General features: G+C 46.9%; 1 long non-coding RNA gene across 1 annotated transcript; it reads left to right on the top strand.

Annotated features, from left to right (window-relative positions):
* Positions 1-453: 453 nt before the first annotated feature.
* LOC308458498 lies at positions 454-9801 on the top strand. The gene is made up of 4 exons (XR_013977486.1): positions 454-573; positions 1182-1240; positions 5708-5748; positions 9689-9801. It is a non-coding gene; the product is annotated as an uncharacterized lncRNA (long non-coding RNA).
* Positions 9802-10359: the final 558 nt, after the last annotated feature.

Genomic DNA, 10359 nt, shown 5'->3' with positions numbered 1-10359 from the left:
AAGTGCAGGCTTATGCACACCATCTTGAGGTTTTCAGTCCCTTTAAACGCAGTGGGGATTGTTTCATGCTTAGGATCATGCTGCAAGCAGAGGTGCAAAAGCTCCAGATTTTGCTGCTCTACAATGCCCATCATCCCTAATGCTGCTCCCTGGGACTGATAGGAGTTGGGGGCTTAGCAATATGGGGAGGGACAGATTGCCCACCCCACCCCTCCATAAGGTATGTTACCCATAACCTGCATACTATGATACATTTGAGGAGGATCCAGCAATTGCAGCAATTGTTTCATTTATTGTTTTAGAGGTACACAAGCAGCTGCTAGGAGCACATTCCCCGGCAGTATGTGGAGTGAACATTTCAACAAAAGACAAAGACAAACGGCAGATAAAGTGGGCCAGTTCAGTGGCTGTCCTTCCAAAGAATCTAAAGTATGTAACTGCTTTGAATGTGCTGCCTAGACCAGTGGAATTGGCAGGAACTCATCAATGCTTCTGGCATCAACTGCAGAGTTTGCTTGGTCCACTTAGTGAAAGCTGCTGTCCTTTTTCCCACTCCGTGTTGGCAAAGGGCAGGTGAGTATAGTATTAGCTTTTGACATTAACTTCTTCCTACCTGTACTTCAGGTTCTGTGTAGTCAGAAGAGTCAGATGTTGGTGGGAGACCAGCATTTAGCAAAATTTTCAGCTGCCACCTTTCATCTCTCATTTGTCACCAGGTCTACTGGGTTCTTGAAGTACAAACTACTGTGAACTCCTTTCTCCAGTCATTTCACAGCTGAGTACCTGCATGAACCAGGCCCACCGACAAAAGACTGAGCAAAAAGCCAGCAAGAGGAGAAGGGCATTTGGAGGTTTCTGCTTCTGGGTAACACACTTTGATACACAAAGGGAATGACATGAACACACATTCAAGTACACAGGCAGCTGGAGAATGTGATTCTCCTCCATCACCCCTCCGCCTCCCTAGCCCTTAAAAATATTAACTCTGTCTGGTTTAACTGACAGATGTTATAAATGTAGCCAATTTCTGTCACACACCCATCTTTCATTATTTCATCTGATCCATTTTTAAAGACAGCTAAGCCTAAAAGCCATCACCATATCTTGTGTCGGTGCCAATGAATTCCATAAATTAATCCATGGATTGTGTGAAGAAGTTCTATCTTTTGTCTGTTCTGCAGGGATGTTGCTAGATGTTTAAAAGACATGAGGCACCGTCCCAGATGACATACATTTACAGGTATATGTACAGATGTCAATTTAAGTTGAATTAAGTTGACAAACTCTAGCCCTTGTTGCCAAGGTTTACTCTGAGCTATGGGATGCCAGCAGGATTTTCTGGGTACACTGCCAAAAAACTGCTACTTATATGTATATTAAAACTAAAAATAAGTCTTTTTCAACATAAAACATTATCTTTCTTTCTATCACATTTATATCCCACCTTTCCTCCAAGTTCAAGATGGCATACATGTTTCTCTTCCTCTCCATTTTACCCCAGTGAGGTAGGTTAGACTGAGAAACTGGTCCAAGCTCACCCAGTGATCTTCATGCCCGAACAGGGGTTTGAACCCTGATCTCCCAGGTCCCATTCCAAGACTCCAACCACTACACCACACTTACTTTTCACAGCCACCCTATCCTGCAATTGCAGATCCTTAGTAGGCCTAGGCGATGTATTGATACATCCACCCAGGACTGATTTGAGCGCCAGAGCACGATGGTGCCTTCACCTGGCAGTATATCGGGGATGAAACAGCTGCCGCTCCTGAGAAGTGGCTTCAGTTTCACCTGCAATATACCACCAGGTGAAGGCACCATTGCGCTCTGGTCCTCAAACCGAGGGAGCAATAAGCTTCAAGGCGCCTTGGCCCATTGAGCTCGTTTTTCCCTTGTAGTGCCAGGCCTCCATCTGCTGCCAGCACCCAGCGTGCCAAGGAACAAACTAGCTCCATAAGGCCCAGCCCCATGAGGCACCGGGGTGAAACCACCACCATTCCTGCCAAGGGAGTGATGTTTGGCTAGTGATACATCATGATGTTGAATAGCGGATATTGCCCAGTCCTAGTCAGTACCATCCAGGGAACAAGGGTAGCACTGTGGTCTAAACCACTGAGCCTCTTGGACTTGCCATTCAGAAGGTTCGCGGTTCGAATCTGAGTGACAGGGTGAACTCCTGTTGCTCTGTCCCGGTTTCTGCCAACCTAGCAGTTCAAAAGCACATCAGTGCAAGTAGATAAATAGGTACCACTCCAGCGGTAAGGTAAACGGCGTTTCCGTGCGCTCAGGTTTCCATCACAGTGTTCCGTTGCGCCAGAAGCAGTTTAGTCATGCTGGCCACATGACCCGGAAAGCTGTCTGTGGACAAACACCGGCTCCCTCGGCCTGAAAAGCAAGATGAGCACCATACCCATAGTCACTTTTGACTGGACTTAACTGTCCAGGGGTGCTTTACCTACCATCCACACAAGATCTGTAGCAACTACAGATCAACACAATCTGTGCTACATCTAGAACACAATTTAAGGCGGTGAGCATGGCATACTGAAAAAACAACAGATGTTGCAGTGCCTCTCTAATATGGAAAAGACCTTCTGTGTATTCCCAGAAACACACACACTGTGGTTGCTGCTTCATGCATTCCAGAGCAATTGGGACTGGGTGGTATAGCAGTTAGAACAAGCATTGAGGAGTCCTTGGTTTCATCCACCTCCAGCCATTAAGCTCTTGAGTGACCTTGGGCCTGCGCAATCCATCTCACGTATTGGGGAAATAAAATGGAGGGGGGGGGGAGAGTTAAGGTCCTTGGAGGAAGATTGGGATAAAAATGTAATAAACAAGACGACTGAAATTAAGCCCCAAGCACAGATGATTCCATGAATTTTGGTATTGGGAGATGAGGACTGCAAGACGATCAGGCCTCGTTTTATCTCTCTCGCTGCCGCTATGTAATCGTCTAGCGCGGTCCCTCTGGGCTGTACCTGATGCCACAGGAAGCCGCTTAGTTAGCTACACTCTTAGCCTGCCAAAGAGAAGAAACCTCAGAACAAATCTGTTTTGTCTAACCCTATTCCCTTGAGTGCCGCCACTCTCCACATGCTCGCCTCCCAGACATGCCGTTTCCAATTAGGTTTAATTCTACATGAAATAAAATGCATTACATGTCGCAAGCTATTGCCAGTGTGGAGCTAAGGTTTCTTTCTGTCTCCCCGCCTCTCAAGGGTATGTGAACCAAAGCACATGATCTAGTAGCAGCTCCAGGGGTCTCCTGACTGGCTTTAAGATGTCACGGAGTCCAGGAGCTTAGCAAGGTTTTTAAAAAGAAAGAAAAAGAAAGATAGGTGGTGTGGACTGGATACTGAACACACCCAGCATTTGATAGAAGGATTACTATCGAAGTTTGCAGCTGATCTCATATATTCTTGGTCAGTTTGGGCCATATCCATACCATACATTTAAAACTCTTTGATACCAGTTTAAACAGTCATGGCTTCCCTCAAAGAACCCCGGGAGCTGTAGTTTGTTTAAGGTGCTGAGACTTGTTAGGAGACCCCTGTTCCTCTCACTGAGCTCCCACCCCCAGAGTTCCCTGTGAAGAGGGATTGATTTTTAAACCACTCTGGGAATTGTCGCTCTGGTAGAATATAGGGGTCACACAGCAACTCTTAGCACCCTTAACAAACTATAGCTCCCAGGGTTCTTTGGGAGAATCAATGGCTGTTTAAAGTGGCATCATAGGGCTTTAAACATATGGTGTGAATCTGGCCTCGGATCCCTTAGCCGTATAGAAACCGAGCAAGCCAGAACACGCTTTCTCTCAAGGATAGCCACAGATGCCTAGTTTCATTTTCTACAATAAGCTTCTGAAACATTTGATGTTCTCCCGGTCAAATGGAGAAAGGAGACTGCTAATGTGCTATTTATTCTCTCAGTTGGAATGGAAAGCACATACTACTCATCTCTGGAAATGTGTCACGGCAGAGTATGGAAAATAACAGGGTATCTTCAGCAGCAGGCTAGCTTATGGGCTCAGGTTGGGGGACTGTTGCTCGTTCCTGTCACGCCTCAGCTTGGGGACTCCTCATCAAAGGAGAAGTAGGAGGTTAAGTCCTGGGTCAGGCCCCATTTGGGGGTGAAGTGTCAGGATCCCGGGAGGAGGCTGAGAAGAGGCTGATTGGAACAGTCTGTGTGAACTAACTCTGTCCAAGAGGATTGGCTGACTGACTCTTGTTTGGCCCTTGCTTGCTTGGACCAGATCATGCTCTGGTTACTGTCCCATGGGTGTGGCTGCTGGCAAGTCCCTGGCTTACTCTGGTGCCCAGGGAGGACAGGACAGTTCCAAAACATCCACCTCCAGAGGCTAAGTGTCCCACTCTTGTTCTATTCTGTTGTTGGAAGACGTAAGTCTCTGAATATCATTTGTGGGAACTGCAGGTGTGGAGAGCACTGCTGTGCTCAGGTTCTGCTTCCATAGATAGGCATGTGTTTGGCCACTACATGAACAGAGTGCTGAACTGGGTGGCCCCCAATGGCCACCAAGCAGGGTTTTTAATAGCAGAGTTGGCCATTGCTGCAAAATAGCACAAGTCCTCACACTGGCTCTCTCAATTTTTTTTTTTAAATCACACTGGTAGTCCTCTCATGGCACAAGAACTGTGGTGTCTCCTCCTCTGCTACACCAGACTGGAAGAGATTGACAATGGGGTGTTAAATAAGTTTTGGTGGACAAACAGATCCCACTCATGTAATGCTGTCTCTTCTGTCTGGAGAGGGATGAAGGCTGTTTCCTTGCCCTCCTTTATTTCCTCCTGATATCAAACCAATTCCTCAGTTGTCCTCAGATTAGTACAGTACTTAAATCCATTTAATTACCATGATGAATTACACAGCTGCCATTGATCTCCTTGTTCTTACTCGCCCTGAGTACTAATGGGATGTTAATTTTGCCTTTTAAAAGTACAAAGTCTGATGTGGATTTTCTATTTACGCATGTTAATAGCTCTGTCAAAAGGAATCCAGGACTGGCAGTACATGACTAATTGGCCAGTTTGTTTTACTGTCCTCCTTGGTGAGGCTGATAGCATTTCCCCACCCTCTGGCAGAATGCAAATCAAATCTGCTATCAGCAGAAAAGGAAGGTCTGAATACTATTTAGCAGGGGCAGGGGTGGGGGAGAGAAGAGGAAGAAGATATAAGGGTTCGAACAGGAGCAGGAAAGCTGCTCCTATTATTGTCTGCAAGCAGTTCAGTCATTTGGGGTGGGGGGAGAGCTTAACAGGGGAGGGGCAGAGAAGGGATTTAATGAGCTGTGTTGAGCAGCAAAAGAATTACTGTGTAATTAACTCCCAGAAGATCTTATTGATGCTTCAGCAGTGAACCTGCAAGGGGGAGATGCTTCCATCTCCATCTGAATTAAAATTTAATTTGGTGTCAAAGGGCAATGGAAAGCCCTGAATTATAAAGCAAAGAAATCAATGAACTGTGTGAGGGAAAGGGTCACACAGCTCCCCACCTCAGCCCCCTTCCTGACTCCTTTCCGCAGAGGTTGCCGATGGCCAATTTGGAGATAGAACTATGCTTTTATGTTCATACTCGGAGGCCCTTTGCCGGAAGTATTGACTTCTGCAGAAGTTCAGCTTTGAATCGCCTAATTTACCATATGCTTCTTCTCTCCTGCACTCCTCGTCCATGTTGCCTCCCCATTCAGACTTCTGATAGCTCCAGCCAAGTCCTCTCCTGCCATCCTAGGTAAGAATGCATGTTTGTCCTTTATCCTAATGAGCATCCTTCAATCCTGAAATGTGAATCTAAACTGACTGGGCCAAGGGGGCCTGAAGGATTGCCATCTACCGCATGTAGCCAGAGTGGCATTGTGCCCAGCTTCATAGGGGAACAGTCCAATTGGTTCAAGTCCATTTGAAAAATAAAGCACCCTAAGAGGGGAGAGCCAAGGGACGCGGGTGGCGCTGTGGGTTAAACCACAGAGCCTAGGACTTGCCGATCAGAAGGTCGGCAGTTCGAATCCCCGCGACAGGGTGAGCTGCCGTTACTCTGTCCCTGCTCCTGCCAACCTAGCAGTTCAAAAGCACGTCAAAGTGCAAGTAGATAAATAGGTACCGCTCCGGCGGGAAGGTAAACGGCGTTTCTGTGTGCTGCTCTGGTTCGCCAGAAGTGGCTTAGTCATGCTGGCCACATGACCCGGAAGCTGTACGCCGGCTCCCTCAGCCAATAAAGCGAGATGAGCGCCGCAACCCCAGAGTCGGTCATGACTTGACCTATCGGTCAGGGGTCCCTTTACCTTTAAGGGGGGAGAGCAGCAGGGACCTTGCCCATCAACAGTTAGCACCAGGCAGCCAACACAGGGTCTTTACCCATTTAGGTGTAAAGTCGGCCACGACTGGACCTAATGGTCAGGGGTCCCTTTACCTTTACCTTTATTATATTTCTATTTAAATTATGGAAATTATTTTGAAATCTGAAACTATCCACATGAATTAACTTGTGCCCATTGTATACAGATATGTGCCTCCTTTTGACCTGCATAAATGGCAATCATAGCCTGAATTGGAGTTCTCACTACTTGGGATCCCTTGTTGAAAACATGCTGGAGGCAACTAGGGGGGATATGTGTCAGCAGTGGATGTCAGGAATAAATCACATGGAGTAAGTGAAATGAACTCTTTATTGGACGGAAGCAAGGTCAGCTCAAGAGTGCCAGGCCTAATGGCCACAGCAACTCTTCTCAGTAGGTTTTGCCCTTATTGTTGTGGAGGCTGAAGGTCCCCACCTTCCCACAGCAGCCTTAATCTTTTTCTCCTCCCCTGGTCGTACCGCTACTTACGTATCCCTCCGGATATGTAAACTTTGGGTTGCGAACATGGCAAACCCAGAAGTGTATACTTCCGGGTTTCACCGCATGCGCAGAAGCACTCTATCGCACCGCACATGTGCGCAGAAGCGGCATCTCCGGATACAGACTTTTCAGGTTGTGGGTGGACCCCCAAACCGAATTAAGTTCGTATCCAGAAGGTCCACTGTACTTCCCAAGCAATCTGAGACTTCATTAATGCAGCTGTCTGTGCTCCTCTCTCTTCACACTTCTTCTGGGGGAGACTAGAGAGAAGGGGAGCTTGCTGTAGCAGCAGCAGGAGTCCCTCTGGGTTCTTCACCAGCCTGACTCATCTCTGCCTCTTGGCCTCTTGGCCTCTCTCCTCTTCTGCTTCAGCTTCTGATTCTGGACTTCTCTCTGCCACAAACTCTCCCTACTCACTAAAATCTGTTACCTCTTCAGCTTCCCACACCCTCCTCCCAGGCTTCTCCCTCTGACCACCAATCCCTGGGCTCTGAGCCTTCTTCCCTTGAGGATTCCCCAGCTGGTACCTCCCACCATTCTTCTGGGTTCAACCAGTCCATGACAACGAGATGCTATTGGCAAGTGACAGTATAAGAGATGTTATAGTCCAAAACATCTGGAGGACACCATTCTCCCCTTCTCTGCGTTCTAGAATTCATTCTTGTAAATTAGGTTCTTCCAGCTAATAAGAGAATAATTTGTGGCCTTGGAGTGTGAACACTTTTGAGAATGGGAGGTGACTGAAAGGGAGCCATTTTCCATTTCAGAAACCATTTCAGACAGTGCTAGTGAGCATAAATTAGAGTCCTCTTCAATGAACATCTATTAGAGGAACGTTGAGTTTCCAGCTCAGCTAGCGAGAAGTGCCAATGGGTTTGGTATTAAGATCGGGAAGGAAATTAATGTGAATGCACATAGAATTCAGCCAGCAGCAAGAAGATACATAACTGTATTTCCAAAGCATTTACTTTAAGCAATCAAGCAAATTTGAAGATGTTTCCATTTGACAGGTCTTTTTAATTGCTCTTTTACTGAATGTGTCCGCGTAGGGTGAAGGAAGGTTACAAAGCATTGTTCACAACAAACATTTCCCCACAGTTTACAGTCATCACTGTTTATCTACGGAGGTCAACACAACCCTACTGGGGGGTTTCTGTACCCATTTACAAACACAAATCTTATGGTAATGAAACCAGCACGGAAGCCCAAATATTATGCCCCCACATATTTGTTTCAGGGATGGTTTCAGCTGCTTTGGAATGTTTGGATTTGAAAGTTATCTAGTGAGAGACACACCACAACTTCACGTCTGCGCATTGCTGCTGGTAATACCTAACAAGATGGGTCATTGTGAGTGCATGGAAGTAATTGTGTGCAGCTGGGGGGGGGGGAGCAAAGAATCACACTAAAAAGCAAATTAGTGTAGCATGTTCACCATTTCTGTGTGGCCAGTTGTAAACTTCCAGAAAACCACATGCAGCTTTTCCCAGATGCCAAATGAAGAGGAACTAGAAGTGGGCATTATAATACAACTCAATTCCTGTTGTTACTTAGTGCTCTGCTGAATGGCCAGCGAAGAATTGCAACCTGATCCTAACCATATACATTCAGTGGCAAGTCCCATTGGTTTCAGTGAGTTTAATCTCTCAAGTTAAGATACTGCATTGAGAATCTCAACCTTGCCAACCAATGCCACCTCTGGAGGGTTTTGCTCAGCTTCACATATTGCTTCCAATAACTTGGGGAGGGTCGATAATAACCAAGTTTGAATCCCTTGCAGGCTTCCTTTTCTTTACAAACTAATATACAGGGACATCAAAAAATTTCCAGACAGTATTGTGACAACCTTATTCAGGATATTCCCAAGGCGATATACACCAGCTGGAATGTAATGGGGCACTGACAGCAATTTGAAGCTGCCCTATCGCAGGCCTCCTATAGATAATTGTTGTGCAAATGTTGTTTGGCTTCCCTGAAGGCATGAGTTGCCGTTGAATGCTGTTCTCTCCACTGGCATGGAGGGGTGCAGTTTGCACTGCAGCTGCCCCACTCCAAGCAAATTAATTCTATTATTCCCTTTACAGGCATGGCAAACTCAGCGAGGTTTGGAATTAAAATGGGTTTCATGCGAGGCACTGTTAATGCTTTAGCTTGTTTCTAGAACAGCAGAAAAGAGCACACACAAAACTCTGCAAGGGGTTTAAGGCGATAGCCAGTGTTGCATGAGATGACTTATCCTTCCGCCCCTCCACCCACCTGCAGCAGTAGAACCAATGGGACTGGAAAACAGGACACATGTCCTGGTCCCCACCACCCTTTGGTCACCTCCAAATGGCAGCGCACCAGCTGCAACCATCTGCAACTCTTTCAAAAAACAAGACCAGAACTTGCCTGTCTGTCAACTGTGAGGTGGAGACTTAGGGGGTCTGGTCTGCCTCCCAGCTCTCCAAAAGTGTTGTGCCTCCCACTCTGGGCTCTCCCAAGTGGCAGTGACCAGGCCACACTGAAGGACAGCCTGTACCTGCTTCCATTTCATTCCCTCCCTCCCTCCCTCCTCTGTGTGTGTGTGTGTGTGTGTGTGTGTGTGTGTGTGTGAGAGAGAGAGAGAGAGAGAGAGAGAGAAGGAATAGAGAGAGGGTATTGATCAGGCATAGGCAAACTCCAGCCCTCCAGATGTTTGGGACTACAATTCCCATCATCCCTGACCACTGGTCCTGTTAGCTAGGGATGATGGGAATTGTAGTCCCAAACACCTGGAGGGCCGGAGTTTGCCTATGCCTGGTATTGATGAACTTTGATGATGATGATGATGCACTGCCTCTCTGTCCTCCCAAGGTGTGAAGATGTGGTGGGTGGAGTAGACAACAGGAAGAAAGCCAGAGAGCAAGGAGAGAGAAAGTGGTAGGACCTGCTGCAAAGAAACCAGGCAAGAGTAGAAAAAAGGAGCTTATCTTAGTGGGTGGCACAGGAGAAAGAAGAATGCATAAGAGTGCACTGCAAAAACTGTTATTTGTTTATTTGTTACATTTATACAGTGCCCTGCTTCTCTTTCAATGAGCCAAGGACAGTGCACCAGGTCCTTCCTGTCAGCATCGCCCTTGAGCCAGTGCCACCGACTGGACTCATCCACTTCAGCCCCGACTGGGCCAGGCGAGCTGGGGTAGCACTTCCAGAGACCACCTTCTGCACAGGAACAGGTCAAAGTGCTGTGGACTCACAACTCAGAGTTGTGAGCACCAGATTCACTCCGAAGACAGTAGTTGCACAGCAGAGTACAGCAGAGCATAAACGACTCGGAGAACAGCTCTGTAGACTCTGTAAACTATTTTTATTCTATCGACAACTATCATACAAACTATATACAGAGCTAAATGGAGAAGCTGAACTGCACTGAGTGTCTGCAGCTGCTCTTAGCAGCAACCTTATCTATACAGAGATAACACTCTCTCTCTCTAACACTCAGTCTCTCTCTTTGATGTGAGGCTGGAGCGGAATAAGTAGTGAGC

The sequence above is a fragment of the Podarcis pityusensis genome, assembly GCF_964106645.2.
Source record: "Podarcis pityusensis genome assembly, chromosome: 11".
NCBI lineage: Eukaryota > Metazoa > Chordata > Lepidosauria > Squamata > Lacertidae > Podarcis > Podarcis pityusensis.
The sequence above is the reverse complement of the archived record's forward strand: the minus strand, read 5'-3'. Positions and strand labels throughout refer to the sequence as shown.